Source organism: Gossypium hirsutum, chromosome D13, assembly GCF_007990345.1.
Source record: "Gossypium hirsutum isolate 1008001.06 chromosome D13, Gossypium_hirsutum_v2.1, whole genome shotgun sequence".
NCBI classification, from domain to species: domain Eukaryota; kingdom Viridiplantae; phylum Streptophyta; class Magnoliopsida; order Malvales; family Malvaceae; genus Gossypium; species Gossypium hirsutum.
In genome coordinates, this window is record NC_053449.1 from 25,465,997 (window position 1) to 25,472,302 (window position 6,306).

A 6,306-nucleotide genomic window follows, 5' to 3' on the forward strand; every position below is an offset into this window, starting at 1 on the left:
GTATTGTACAATGGTTGTAATTATCTACAACACATCGAATTGTAAGTCAGTTGAACAGTATTCTTAAATAAGTTGTAAATGTAAAAAAAATTTGTATATTTTGTTATGACACTCGAGATCTAGATCCAGCAAGTTAGATAGGGTTGATGGCATTACAAGTTTGGTATCAGAACCCAGTTTAGTTGGTTCTTAGACCATGAAGATAATAGTCCTGTATACATAATGTGCCACACCTAGAGGAGTCTTTGAGGTATTTGAGGTTAGTTTTTTTTATATAAAGCAAAGGATGTAACAATATGACAAGTAAGATAGTAGCAAAAGTAAAGGAATGATTGTATTAATAAGAAGGGAAAATATTACATTGTTCAAGGGTTGGTGATACGAACCCGCCTGGGGATTTAATTGACTTCGTTCAAGATCAAATCAAGCTACAAACTGGTACAACTAATCGAGCTCGCTCCAAGCATTCAAAGAAGAAAATTTGGCTTTGTTGGGACAGATTTGGGAAAAATGCTTCCACCAATCGAGCTTGGGATTGCTCGATGAGATCTCTTGCACTTTACCTCAAGCTGATTTTCCATTTAGCTAGCTAATCTAGCTGCTAAATAAGTTTCAAACATCCTTAATTATTTCAGTTTAATTAGCTTTGTTTTAATTTTCTACAATTAGTTAATTTAATTAGTCTAAGTCCCATAAATATGTCATGGTTTAAATATTAATACTGTGAGTTTTAATGTGTCAAATATCTGGACATTTTAAATATGTTTCAAACTTATTAATTATGTACAATTTCATACAGCTTTAATATGTGATTTAATTTGGTCTTAGTTTAGAACAAATTAAATTGGTCTTATTTCAGACACATTAATTATGTCTATTGTTTAGACAAATTAATTGTGTCCAGTTGTTTGTTTTGACCACATTTAATCTGACCTTATTGTTTGTTTTGTAGGCTGGATGTATTTGTTGCTCTCAAAAAGGTTTAAAGTACAACAATTAAAGGTAGCAAGCAGCTGGAAATTCATTCATGCAGCTGAACCATGAATCTAGCTAATTTATTGAAGTTCAATAATCTGAAGAATGCACCTGATTGTGCATGCACATTTAGGAGCTGATTTCAGCTGGATATTCATGTTCATTCAAGCTACTTTAAGGGGAGCAAGTACTTGGACAATTCATGCACCAACAACAATAATGAGTACATGCACATTCAGTTTTCAAAGAAGCATCCATTCATGTTTTGGTGTACCAAGAATCAGCCTTCAATGTGGGTACATTGTGACCGATAGTATGGTATTAAAATACATGCCTCCAGCAATACATAAGATGAAAGAAATCTGGAATTCAATGAAGACGCATGAACCAATGGCAAGGAGAGGAGTATTTGGTTGATTAATTATTTCATGCATGGAAGGATTCATGTACAATATTTAAGGAAGTCCAGCCTTATTAATTCAGCCAACGTACCAGCACATTCATGTATGAAAGAGGGGGAATGAACCAGCTAGATGCATTCTGTCCATTCATGTGTTCAAGGCACATTAAAGCTCCAATTAAGGAAAATGCATGTCCATGCACCTATCATTCGGCCATGGGGGATTGAAGGGGAGTTAAGGGCTGAACATTCATGGAATTTAAAGAAAGCTTCATAACTAAGCATGCATGCGCACACCAAGGGGGCTGAAAGTAAATATTTGGCTAGTGCATGGATCTACCATATTCATGAACAGAATTTTAATGTTTTTTATGTGAACTCTTTATTGTCGAATCTGATTAGTCATCTTAGTGTTGATATATAGCTTGTAATAGGTCATTTGCAAGGTTACACAACTTGACACAACTGAACTTTGTTATTTTTATGAATTATAAACTTTGTGAGTTTTTAGCTCTCATTGTTCTTGGTGATTTGATCTAACTTATCTACTATTGCTAGTGGCGTCATCCTATCTCCATTCTTGAACTTATCACTTTCGAGTGTGGCACTCATCCCCTATACCGTTGGTTCCTATCTTACTAGATAGCAGGTCTCGGTCCTATCTAGCTATCCATTCTCCACCTTAAAACTTATACGAATTGGGTCCTAATTACTATTACAGGTTCGTTCATGTTTTAAGTTCATTATATCCATCTATTCATCATTCTATCTTACTTTAATCTGCTGTTTAAACTATCATCTTTTAAAATATAACCCTTTGTTAAACTAAAACGAGAACTACTTAATTTGACGATCAGGTGACAAACAATTCAATTACATCCATAAGCGAGTTCGTGTTAGTTGGCAAGATAAAAAATGAATAGAAATGAAGTACAAGATAAAAAAGTGGATTTTAATCTTCCTTTTACCAGGCTAACTAATGGGCTTAATAAGGACCCCATTAGTGGGAGAAACATCTTCTGGAATTTAATCCCCAAACACTGAGCCTTTCTCATTGTTTTTAACAGTAGGCATGGTTGTAATAATAAAACCTTCTGATTGCCTCCAATCCTTCAGGAAAGTTTCCCACTCTACGCCTTCTAGGTGGTAAACATCAAAGCCAAGTTAGTCAGTGGAAATGTCTTTAAGGTAGTCAAAGATATAGTCAAAGTCTACCTTTCTAAGATCAAAGGGGCTTGCAGCCACTTGGGCGTGCGGGATTAAGTTAGACTTCCACCCTAATAGGGCCCCAACAAGGTTTTTATGGGTGGCTTCCTGATACTTCTTAAGTGCCATGACATGAGAATGACGTTGTTCTCTAGCTCTGTCATGTGATTCTCTCCCAGAGCTTTGAGCTTCTCTTCCCAAACAAGTTTTTCACCCCTTAGCGAATTAACCTACTCCTTCAGCTACTCATTTTAGTTTGAGTGTCTCTATATTTTTCTGTTAGAGTGGAAAGTTGTGCATCCAGTTTCCTAATCAAATTGGTATCCTTTCAATTTTTTCAGCGTAGCTCAGCCAAAAAGTCTACGAAGGATTTTGCAGCCTTCTCTAAATCAAATATTCTATTTCTATATTGTTGGCTGGCAACCCTGAGAACCCTACTCCATAGACCTTTCTTAATAGACATGATCTCTGAAACTTAGGCCATGACAGCTAGAGGATCTTCATTGGAAGTTGATGCGAGATAAAAAAAAGAAATCCTCCCTTAATTGAGAAGGCACTAAGATCTATAGTTGTTGAAAAATATCACTAACAGATGTGGAAAGTGGAATAAATGCTAAAATAGCTCTCCAAGGAAAGGCACTCCCTATTCTAGCAGGGGCAGTATTTGATGTATGAGGAGGAAAAACTGATAGGTGAGCCATAGGACCTTTTTGAAGACTCGGTGACAGAGGGGGATCAAAAGAAAGTTGGTGTGAATCAGGATGACCGGCAGACTCCTCTAGAAGTGATGGAATCTCTGTAAGACCAGAAACTGCAAGAATAGGGGCAATTGCAGCTATAGGCTCCTTACGTGACCTATGCATTATCAGATGAGGGCAATCGCTACTACCTAACTCCTAAGTGCTTTATTCCACTCTGACCCTTTTTTCTCCTTTTCTGATGTGACCATGCCTTATGGCTCTCTAAGTCCTAGTTTCTATCCCAATAAGCTCCCAAAAGGACCCATGACTCGAGCGCAGTCCAAGCGATTCCAAGAAGTTGTTTCAGCATTATTTCTTAGAATTTTGAAGGAGGATCAGTTTGTAAACGAAGGGAAAGCTCGGGCTAATCCATTGGGGAATCCATGCGTCTTAGTGCAAGCTGATTTTAGCTCAATTCCAGCTCCTTTAGCTCGTTTCAGCTCCAATTAGCTCATTTGAGCTCAATTCAGCTCGTTTAAGCCTAATTTAGCTTTCTTTCAGCTTGTTAATTTTACTGTTTAAATAAATTGAGTATTAGTTAATTTCTACAGCTCATGGTCGAATTATTTAGCTCAATTCAGCTCATTAAGTTATTTCACATCTTTTGAGCTAGCCGAATTTATGATTAGCTATGTTTTATTTATGTGTTTTTTTTAAATTGCTTATTTAATATGTTTTTATTTTAATTAGTTTAAGATCAGCTGAATATACCTTGAATTTAATTTTGCTCTTTGTTTTGTAGGTACAGCCGAATGTGGGAACACCATTAATGCCGATTCATGAACATGTTGATTCAACGTATGAGTGGATGCATGAATGACTATCTACAACGAATGAGTGATTTTAAAGATGATACATGAATGGTTCATTACAGTGAATGGGAGAGTGCATGAATGTCTACTTACATGCATCGGTTACTGTCCATTGAACTCCCATGTACCTATTTGGCCAAAAGGCATCTTTTGGAGTGTCCATTCACACCTTGGTCGAACATAGACAAGGCTATTGGCCTCCCATGCATTCACCAGCCACCAAGTTCATTTCCTTAACCATGAAGCTGCCCATTGAAGATCCATTCAGCCAAATTTAGACATAGCTTTTAAGGGATACATTCCTAGATTAGTTTAACACATTTAAAGCCGAATTACTTAGTCTTTAAGCTTATTTATTCTGTCCATTCGGCTATCATATGTAATCTATAAATAGTTTTTTTCTCTTTGTAACAAGGTTAGACATTTTTTATTATTAAACTTGATTGTGAGGTTACCTCCTATCTTATTTCGTTTGAGTTTCATTCTGACTTATCTAGCTAGCTAATGGCGTCAACCCGACTCTATGAACTTATCACCATCCTGGCGTGGCGTTCATCCACATTGTTATACCTTTGGTTCTTACTTCTTCATAACTAACGGGTCAAGGTCTATCTTCGATAAACCATTTAACCCACCTTAAGCAATATAAGTCCCGGGGCAATACTCTACATAGTATTGAATCGATCTTGACGCTTGAGTTCGTATTTCATCCCATTTTTATCTTTCAACTTATAAGTTATTTTCTTTGTTAAAATCAAACCTATCCATCTCCAAAACCAAGCCATCTTTTGAACCCATTTTGTTTACTTCCGCTTATAAATCAACCTAACTCCATTGATCTACAAAATTGAACGACACTTCTCGTCGACGATCGGGCAATTAAGTGAATCGACTCAATCAACCGAGCCGGATCATATTATTTTCTTTACTATTGTTTTCATGGATGAAGCAATAATGGCCTTCTATTTACACGAGTTCCCTTGAGAATGGATAAGATGTCCATGTCTTGAGGATTTGATCGAGATGGATAAGATCATGAGTAGTAATAAGATTCTAATTTCGAGGAGGAAGGTTGCTAATGTTGTAAAAATAAAAGGGTGGCTCGTTTTTTGCACCCTAGTAGTATTTTTCCCTAGTTATCATCTGAGTGATATGGCCAAGCTTCGAAAGCAAATGGCACTTCCTGAGCACCCAACCCCATGTTGGACTTGTTTACTTGAAAATCATTGGGGCTAAGTTCTTTGGAGACAATACTAAAATACATTTTTGACTGAAATGAGCTCCACTAGGTTAAGTACACACCCTATTTTCAACCATTTAATCTAAACCTCAAACAACTCAAAATCCACAAGATGACATTGTTTGCAAGTACCCTTATTGGGGAGGGACCATCTGGTTAGAAAGCCAAAACCATTCTCAAATTTACTAATGACCCGTATGTATTTATCCTTTTTTTTATGAAGGTTTGAGATGTTGTTCTAAATGATAGGCTCACAACTAGAACACGTACTAATATGGGCATTACCAACAACAATGCTCTATCTAATCACCTTCAGCTGAAAAACCCCTAGAATAGGTGGTTCGTTGTGCATATAATAGTCAATGTAGTAGGTCACTAAAGTCCACCAAGATAAGGTGAATAAATGCCCCATTGCAATGCTATATTTATTCACGATGATAGAGGAAAAAATGATTTCATGGTAGATGCAAACTTGCTTCTAGTAGAACCAGAGGCAGAAGGAACCCTACTAGGTTATTGTTCAAATGACTTCGCTCGGCATTTGAAAGGTGTAAGTAAAGTTTGGGATTTGGATACCTCTGACTTCTAGATATCGAGTCATCTCATACTTAGTAGTGTTGTAGGTAATGAATTAGGTTTCATCCTGAGGTAAATTATTCAGAGGACTTTGGAAACCAGATGGGTTCAAACAAGTATGAGCGGCGGTTCGACTGGTTCATTTGTGACCGCTCAACTTTAGGTTATCTAGTAAGTTAAATTGACTGTATTTTGAGCATGTGTTAATCAAAGTAGTATATACCGTATGGGCGAAGAGTTAGTATATGGTTTTTAGTATTCATCAAGATCATAGTAATTTGGAGGATGAAATTTCCTAAGTGGGGGAGAGTTGTAACACCCAAAATTGGTGGATCCTACATTGGGTGAGTAGCCCGA